General features: G+C 47.9%; 1 protein-coding gene across 2 annotated transcripts in view; it reads left to right on the top strand.

Annotated features, from left to right (window-relative positions):
* Positions 1-897: 897 nt before the first annotated feature.
* LOC122926787 (segment polarity protein dishevelled homolog DVL-1-like) overlaps positions 898-9,905 on the top strand; it is a 152,673-nt gene continuing 143,665 nt past the window's right edge. For both annotated transcript variants that reach the window (XM_044278270.1, XM_044278271.1), the window contains exon 1: positions 898-916. The gene's annotated coding sequence lies outside the window, so the exon portion shown is untranslated. The remainder of the gene's footprint in view (positions 917-9,905) is intronic.

Genomic DNA, 9,905 nt, shown 5'->3' with positions numbered 1-9,905 from the left:
TGATTAACATGAATCTTTTGGGAGAGAGTGCAGAACCTGCAGTTATGCAATTTTTATTGTTACATTTGTTTTTTATCTGCTGTAAAAATCACAACTTAACTTTATTCTAGCGGTTGGTATGAAGAGATACCCAATATGATTGAGATACCCAATAAGTATAAGTTGTAGTACTTTTGTACAATAAAATCATGTTCTATGGAAAAAAACTACTTTAATTTATTTTTCTGTGTTTTTGTTGGATGAGTTAGGCTACTTTCACACTTGCGGCAGAGAGAACCGGCAAGCAGTTCCGTCGCCTGAACTGCCTGCTGGATCCAGCAAAACGTATGCCAACTGATGGCATTAGTAAGACTGATCAGGATCCTGATCAGTCTTAAAAATGCCTGATCAGTCAGAAAAATGCTTTGAAATGCCAGATCCGTCTTTCCGGTGTGATCCAGAAAAACGGATCCAGCATTTATTTTTTTCACCTTTTTTTTCGCTCTGCGCATGTGCAGACCAGAAGGATGGATCCGGCATTCCGTCATTTTGAATGCTGGATCCGGCACTAATGCATTCCTGTGGGAAAAATGCCAGATCCGACATTCAGGCAAGTCTTCAGTTTTTTTGGCCAGAGATAAAACCGTAGCATGCTACGGTTTCCTCTGTATTTTGTCATTGTTTCATATTTTTATTCAAAAAAATAATATAGAGGGGGCCATTATATATTATAATTATACAGAGAGCATTATACTTATGGACACTACGGGGGAAGGGGACATCTGTTATCTGAGGGTGATAGTAAAGTGAGGAATCTAAAACATTTTTTTGCGAAACTTTGCAGAGACGAGATAAAGAAGGTGTCATGACGGTCCTATCTCCGAATGAAGACGTTGAGTAAAGTCTATATCACAGGAGATGTCACTGGATGTAACAGGTATGGTGCTGTATTCTCCTGTATTTTTCATAGCAATGTATGTTATGTCCATCCAAATATCTGTTTTACAGTAGGGGAGGGGGTATATAGAATTTGGCCCACACTGCCTCAGCCCGGCCCCAGACTTGAGGTCACACTGTGTGTGTTCTGAATTCTGGGGCCTCACACCCATCTACTACATTATCTGTACTCAGAGAGTTATCACTGTGTTATCTGAGGTGTTGCATAGGACTGCAGGTGACATCTACTACATTATTTGTAAAAAAAAAAAAGAAAAAGGGGGCGTGGTCACAGGTTGGGGGGGGGGGGGGGCGCAATACTTGGCTTGCCCCGGGTGCTGGCTACCCACACTATGCCATTGCTTGTATCCCACTGGGTGTATAGCCTGGCACTGTCCAATACATGCTGACAGTGTGTAATAAAACATCCATGATAATGCCCAGATGTCAATTTAGTCATCCATTTCCAGGAGGAGTAGCAGAGGAACAACAATTCATTGTCTTAAGAAAAGGTTCTCCAGCATCTTCTTTATCATGGAGGCTACAAGTATTTGTCAGTGCTACATGTCAGGAGAGCCGCCTGGTTGAGCTGTTAAATAGGGATCAGCAAAGTATTTTGTACAAGTTAATAATTTGTACCAAGACTTCTGGTTCTGCCTTATCTGAGGGCATAAGCAGTCTGCAGTGCAAATAAGAAAATAAGCATGCTGGGAATGTCATAGTCACGCGGTCACATTCTATGGCAGGGAACATGAGATGAAGTGATAGAAAGCAGCTAGACACATAATAGGCTAAAATAATAGTTTAACCCCTTCGGGGTAATGGTTTGTGGTCGGTTAACTCTTTTACACTCTTCTGTCTGTAACTGATACAGAGAATCACTTGGCATTGCAGAAGCAATAGTTCAACATTGGCGGACACAATGGGGCGCTCTTCAGACAAACGATCGTGGGCATGGGGTGTCCTCGTATTTCAGTTCTTGCTCATTCACATGGTGCTGGGCTGTTAGTGAGTGATGGCAGGGTCTGCAGGTCAGCATTCTGCCAATAACCCGCAGCGGTCAAATCAGGGGTTAATTCTGCCGAATTACAGAAGAATAAACCGGTCCTCAGGGGCGATGCTGTGAAGGGTGCAATGACACCAGCCACATTTAGGCCATGAAAGTGCATTAAAAAGTGCAGACTCCTCTATGTCATATTTAAAGGCACCAGTATTATAAAAGGTACTCCTTCAATAGGGATCCTATTACAGATTCTGCACTGAGATCCATAAAATTTAAACAGTGTCATAGTGAGGCACATTCATAACCTGAGTGCTCTCCCCTTACAGATATACAGAACGTGTACATGTGCACAAAAGAATGTACCATAGATTGGGCTGCTATAGGACCCTTGGAGGGAGTGATCCCGGGCTGCTATAGGACCCTTGGAGGGAGTGATCCTGGGCTGCTATAGGACCCTTGGAGGGAGTGATCCCGGGCTGCTATAGGACCCTTGGAGGGAGTGATCCCGGGGTGCTATGGGACCCTTGAAGGGAGTGATCACGGGGTGCTATAGGACCTTTGGAGGGAGTGATTACGGGCTGCTATGAGACCCCTTGAGGGAGTGATCACGAGTTGCTATGAGACCCCTTGTCGGGTATCACAACACCCTGGAGGGAGTGATCACGGGCTGCTATGGGACCCTTGAAGGGAGTGATCACGGGATGCTATGGGACCCCTGGAGGGAGTGATTATGGGCTGCTATAGGACCCTTGGAGGGAGTGATCACGGGTTGCTATAAGACCTTTGGAGGGAGTGATTACGGGCTGCTATAGGACCCTTGGAGGGAGTGATCCTGGGCTGCTATAGGACCCTTGGAGGGAGTGATCCCGGGCTGCTATAGGACCCTTGGAGGGAGTGATCCCGGGGTGCTATGGGACCCTTGGAGGGAGTGATTACGGGTTGCTATAGGACCTTTGGAGGGAGTGATTACGGGCTGCTATGAGACCCCTTGAGGGAGTGATCACGAGCTGCTATGAGACCCCTGGAGGGAGAGATCACGGGCTGCTATGAGACCCCTGGAGGGAGTGATCACGGGATGCTATGGGACCCCTAGAGGGAGTGATCATGGGCTGCTATAGGACCCTTGGAGGGAGTGATCCTGGGGTGCTATGGGACCCTTGGAGGGAGTGATCCTGGGGTGCTATGGGACCCTTGGAGGGAGTGATCACGGGTTGCTATAGGAGCCTTGGAGGGAGTGATCATGGGCTGCTATAAGACCCCTTGAGGGAGTGATCACGAGATGCTATGAGACCCATGGAGGGAGTGATCACGGGCTGCTATAAGACCCTTGGAGGGAGTGATCACGAGCTGCTATGAGACCCCTGGAGGGAGTGATCACAGGCTGCTATAGGACCCTTGGAGGGAGTGATCACGGGCTGCTATAAGACCCTTGGAGGGAGTGATCACGGGCTGCTATGGGACCCCTTTAGGGAGTGATCATGAGCTGCTATGAGACCCCTGGAGGGAGTGATCACGGGTTGCTATAGGACCCTTGGAGAGAGTGATCACGGGCTGCTATGAGACCCCTGGAGGGAGAGATCACAGCTGCTATAAGACCCCTGGAGGGAGTGATCACGGGCTGCTATGGGACCCCTGGAGGGAGTGATCCGAGGCTACTATGGGACCTCTGGAGGGAGTGATCACAGGCTGCTATGAGACCCCAGGAGGGAGTGATCCCGGGCAGCTATGGGAACCCTGGAGGGAGTAATCCCGGGCTACTATGGGACCCCTGGAGGGAGTGATCCCGGGCTACTATGGGACCTCTGGAGGGAGTGATCCCGGGCTGCTATGTGAACCCTAGAGGGAGTGGTCACGGGCTGCTATGGGACCCCTGGAGGGACTGGTCACGGGCTGCTATGGGACCTCTGGAAGGAGTGATCCCGGGCTGCTATGGGACCTCTGGAGGGAGTAATCCCGGGCTACTATGGGACCACTGGAGGGAGTGTTCCCGGGCTGCTATGGGACCCCTGGAGGGAGGGATCACGGGCTGCTATGGGACCCCTGGAGGGAGTGGTCACGGGCTGCTATGGGACCCCTGGAGGGACTGGTCACGGGCTGCTATGGGATCTCTGGAGGGAGTAATCCCGGGCTACTATGGGACCCCTGGAGGGAGTGATCACGGGTTGCTATGGGACTTCTGGAGGGGGTGATCACGGGCTGCTATGAGACCCCTGGAGCTGGAGGGATTGATTACAGGCTGCTATGAGACTCCTGGAGGAAGTGATCACTGGGTGCTATGGGACCCCTGGAGGGAGTGATCCTGGGCTGCTATGGGACCTCTGGAGGGAGTGATCACGGGCTGCTATGGGACCCCTGGAGGGAGTGATCCTGGGCTACTTTGGGACCTCTGGAGGAAGTGATCACGGGCTGCTATGGGACCCCTGGAGGGAGTGATCCCGGGCTGCTATGGGACCTCTGGAGGGAGTGATCACGGGCTGCTATGGGACCTCTGGAGGGAGTGATCCCGGGCTACTATGGGACCTCTGGAGGGAGTGATCATGGGCTGCTATGGGACCCCTGGAGGGAGTGATCCTGGGCTACTTTGGGACCTCTGGAGGGAGTGATCACGGGCTGCTATGGGACCCCTGGAGGGAGTGATCACGAGCTGCTTTAGGACTCCTGGAGGGAGTGATCCCAGGCTGCTATGGGATTAAATTGATCCTTTGTGCAAGCTAAAATATAGCCTAGATACGGCTCTGGGTTATAGTGTTTGTCATATGGTAGATTTTTATATTGGATTGTTCAGCTCATGATATAAATTTTTTTAACAATCATGCCCAACATAGTGTGCCCGCGTCTGATGGGTTGAAGGTAATGCATTATAGTCTGCTATGTGTCACATCACATTCTGTGCATGAAGCCAAAACAACAGCCAAAAACATGGTGGCAGAGCTAAAAAAAGATATAGTATAGTTTCTGCAATTAACAGTTGTACATTTCACCGTGGCCACTGACCCATTAAAGGAAATTCCTTCAACGTGAAGCAAGTTGGCAGTGGTGGTGGTGGTATGACATATTTGGCATGTGTCTATATACTTGAATACAATAAAATGCCTTGTGTTAAATAGCAGGGACGTTGTTTTGGGCAGAGGTTTCTAGTTCTGTCGCTGTGCATGTGTCGGTGCTTGTCTAGTACAGGGAGAAGCACAGGTAGTAAGGATCTGATTAGAAGAGATGCAGGCTGTAGCACGGGCTCCCAGTGTTACCTGCCTGAGCCTCATTCCAGGCCCCAGTGACCTCCATGCCTCTCAGTACAGGAATGTTATCTCATCTACTTCCTTCTGCTCACACAGGTCACCTCCTCTGTGTCACTTATGCTACATTCATTCTTCACTGTGCCACCTGCCTTCTCAGTGTAAAAAGAATGCAGGATCCGCCCTGAACGTCTCCAAACTGAAAAATGAAAAGATCTCATATTCTTGCACTAGTATAATTCATAGAGTGAGACTAAAGTAGGAATTGCAATTCTGGCAATTTTCTAATGTCATCTTATTATTGGAATGGGTCCTTTTGCAAGTGAGAATGTTCTGATAATAACTGTACAGATGTCTGAGCTTAAAGGGGTTCTCCATGACTTTTATCGTTTGGGGTCTGACACCAGGTACCTTGCTGTTGAGCTGTTTGAGACGGCACTGGCAGTAGAGCCCCAGCCATAGTATGGCAACTGTGCTTGGTATTGGGGCTCAGTCTCGTTCACTTCAGTAGGGCTGATGACCTATCCAGAGTGTAGGTCATCAGTATAAAAGTCTCGAAAAACCTGTTTAACTTTCCAGTAGTCCCCTCCCTATAAAATTAGACCCATAGCAAATCTGTTTAAACTATTGAGATCCATCAAATGGCAGTCTGTAGTATGTTATAGATAGGAGGGACTTAAAGGGACTCTGTCACCAGTTTCTGACCCCCACTTTTAAAAATATGGTTCTGTGCATGGAGCCTTTGTGATTCCTATTGTGGTCTTATAAGCTAAATCTGCTGGCTCATTTAGTTAAAAAAACTTTTTATCTAACCTGTCAGTCATCTTGTTAAGGTGCCCAGGGCGTTGCTCATGGCTTGAAGATGCCGCCCGCCGCCGCCGTTCGTGCCCAGCTCCTCCTCTGCTCTCATCAGCGCCGCCTGAAAATACTTAGATACGCCTCCGGCTCTCCCTCACTCCCCCCTCCTTCTTTTCTAAGATCCCGCGCGTGCGGCAGTGTTCGCGTTATCGGGAGGTTGAGCGAAGTGCCCGCGCATGCGCACTTCGCTCAATGAGGCTGAACGGAAAAGTCTGCACGGGCGCATCAGGCACAGGCCTGTGCGCACGCGCGGGATCTTAGAAAAGAAGGAGGGGGGAGTGAGGGAGAGCCGGAGGCATATCTAAGTATTTTCAGGCGGCGCTGATGAGAGCAGAGGAGGAGCTGGGCACGAATGGCGGCGGCGGGCGGCATCTTCAAGCCATGAGCAACGCCCTGGGCACCTTAACAAGATGACTGACAGGTTAGATAAAACGTTTTTTTAACTAAATGAGCCAGCAGATTTAGCTTATAAGACCACAATAGGAATCACAAGGGCTCCATGCACAGAACCATATTTTTAAAAGTGGGGGTCAGAAACTGGTGACAGAGTCCCTTTAAAGGGGTTGTCCAGAATTTTGATATTGATGGCCTGTCCTCAGCCAACTACTGATTAGCAGTTTCGGGGTAGCTCCGGAACTGCAAGTTGGCGCCAGAACTACACACCTTCGGTCATTCTGTAGTGGGCGGAGCTGATAACTGCAGCGCTGCTGTCATTCACTTCAATAAGAGCAGTGCTGCAGTTACACACTCCGTTCACTACAGAATAAGCAGAGCTGTGGGCCCCAGACATACAAAGTAACCGCTGATCGGCAGGGGTGCCCCCGATATGATATTGATGGCCTGTCCTGGGGCTAGGCTATCAATATTAAAATACTGAAAACAAAATTAAGGGCAATTTCAATAGGATCTGCTCAATGTTTGCCATCAGGGGAAACAGAGATTGAATAGGTGGGATTTCAACCCATATGACATTTTCCATTTTGCCTAAAATGTTCTTATGCATTTGCACAGACCTCACATGTGCCTGCAGGAGTGTAGGTAGTAGGCGGTTTGATGCATGCTGGGTGTCAGGGGTGCCAACTGAATGTTTGCCCCAAGGAAAAGAAAGCCTGGCTATAAAGTCCATTATTTCTTGCTACCACAGATGGCCAGCAGAACACATGAAGGGACTAAATGGGCCCCATTATGTGTAAGGTTAGGCAGGATATTCTGCTATGTTGTGCGGCTTTCCTCCTGCGGTTCTATGTGCTTATTTTCATCCATCTCTATAACCTTTCCTGCTTCCTTTCTCTCTCCAGGTAATATATTCTCTTTGCTTCTCTCTAGAAGGTAGAAAGGGCTGTGCTGCAGGCCTGCTGTTACACTACACACTGTATGCTCAGCAGGACGTCCATGCCGCCTGCCTGGCGATTACATAGGCAGGAGATCAACACGTTTGAAAATAAGGCACATCAGAGGCATTAAACGAATATCTGTCAAAAGAATGGCGCGCCTTTGTAGCAGCAAAAAGCTATAAATCAGGGAGGTTTTACTGCCTCGGATGCATTGACTAGCGGCAGTCAATACAGATCCATGATCTCTGAAAATCCCCCAAATAAGGCTCTATACACACCATTGTATTGTTGTTTTGGCCGCAGTGTCCCATTGTAGCAAATAGAATGAGATTTTAAAAATCTCCCACAATGCAGCAAAAAAAGAAAAAATATCATGGTTTTTAGTGCATGCTATTGTTTTTGAAGCCACTGTGTGGCCTTTCTGCTTTTTTGGCATTCACTTGAATGGATAGATCCAGGGGCGTAGCTATAGGGGATGCAGAGGTAGCAGTCGCTACCAGGCCCAGGAGTCTGAGGGGGCCCAAAGACCCTTGTGCCACATAAGATGACACCGGTATTATATCAATCATTTGGCATGGAGGGGGGTGCTGTTTTAATTTTTGCCTCAGGCAGTATGAAGGCTACGTGCTTCCCTGCTCCTGGCCACAAAGCACTGAGGGAGGGGGGCCCAAGCTACACTCTTGCACCAGGGCCCATGAGCCTTTAGCTGGATAGATCGTCACAGGGTCGGACAGACCCACAAGAGTACCAGAGCTCTGATGTTATAGTGGGCCCTAAAGATCGAGGGAAAAAAAAACATTTGGAGCTGCTTTTGGAGATAACTTGCCTAAAGATTTATTTCTTTGATTAAAAACCTGTTAGACATTATTGAAATTATTGATGGTATGGTTTGGACCCCAAGAATAATTTCCTCTGGTGGACCCACGGAAACTACACTGAAGTGAAAACAGTTGTACATTTGGAAGTACAATTGGTAGAACAATCTAAGGCTAGTTTCACACTAGCGGTAGCCTTCTCCGGGAGGCTGTTCCGGCGGGTGAACATCCTGCCGGATCCATGTTGCCGCTAGTGCATGCGTGCAGCCGGAGGTCCACTCCGGCCCCATTGACTATAATGGGGGTGGGCTGGAGTTCCAGCGGCAGCATGGCAAACCTTGTAGTTTTTATTCCGGCCGCCTCTCGGCATGTTTGCTGTGCTGCCGCCGGAACTCCGTTCCGCCCCCATTATAGTGAATGGGGCCAGAGCGGACCTCCGGCGGCACGCGTGCACTAGCGGCAGCACCCACTGGAACAGCCTGCCGTATAAGGCTGCCGCTAGTGTGAAACTAGCCTAAAGGAATGCACAGAACCTCATAGTAAGGACAGACCCTTATGAACAAATCTAATGCCAACATTCAAAAAGGGGTCAAAAACAAAGGCTATGGCCGGTAAGTCTAACATCTGTTGTGAGTGAACATTTTAAAGGTTTTCTTCTATCCTGGAGTATCTCAATGAAAGCAAGTGTATAATGTGGTTTCATCGTGGGTTTATGAGGAGGCAAGTTCTAGAATTGACCGGGGTTGTATATCTTAACATCTCTATTTGATACTGTACCACATGAAAGGTTAGTATATAAAATAAGAATGCTTGGACTGGGAGAAAACGTCTGTAAGTGGGTAAGTAACTGGCTCAGTGATAGAAAACAGAGGGTGGTTATTAACGGTACACACGCAGATTGGGTCACTGTCACTAGTGGGGTACCTCAGGGGTCAGTATTGTGCCCTATTCTCCTCAATATATTTATTAATGATCTTGTAGAAGGTTTGCACAGTAAAATATCAATTTTTCGCAGATGACACAAAACTTTGTAAAGTAATTGACACGGAAGAGGACAGTATACTACTACAGAGGGATCTGGATAGATTGGGGGCTTGGGCAGATAAGTGGCAGATGAGGTTTAACACTGACAAATGTAAGGTTATGCACATGGGAAGGAATAATGCAAGTCACCCGTACATACTAAATGGTAAAACACTGGGTAACACTAACATGGAAAAGGATCTAGGAATTTTAATGAAGTTTTATAAACTAAGGCCTCTTTCACACGACCGTTTTTTTTTTCCGTTTTGCGGGCCGTTTTTTGCTTTCCGTATACGGTCCATATACGGAACCATTCATTTCAATGGTTCCGCAAAAAAAATGGAATGTACTCCGTATGCATTCCGTTTCCGTATTTCTGTTTTTCCGTTCCGTTAAAAGATAGAACATGTCCTATTATTGCCCGCAAATCACGTTCCGTGGCTCCATTCAAGTCAATGGGTCCGCAAAAAAACGGAACACATACGGAAATGCATCCGTATGTCTTCCCTATCCGTTCCGTTTTTTTGCAGAGCCATCTATTAAAAAATGTTATGCCCAGCCCAATTTTTTCTATGAAATTACTGTATACTGTATATGCCATACGGAAAAACGGAACGGAAAAACGGAACGGAAATGGAAACAAAAAACGGAACAACGGATACGTTTAAAATGGACCGCAAAACACTGAAAAAGCCATACGGTTGTGTGAAAGAGGCCTAAGCTG

Source organism: Bufo gargarizans, chromosome 2, assembly GCF_014858855.1.
Source record: "Bufo gargarizans isolate SCDJY-AF-19 chromosome 2, ASM1485885v1, whole genome shotgun sequence".
Taxonomy (NCBI): Eukaryota; Metazoa; Chordata; class Amphibia; order Anura; family Bufonidae; genus Bufo; species Bufo gargarizans.
Note: the sequence above shows the minus strand (reverse complement) of the source record. Positions and strands in the feature narration are given on the sequence as shown.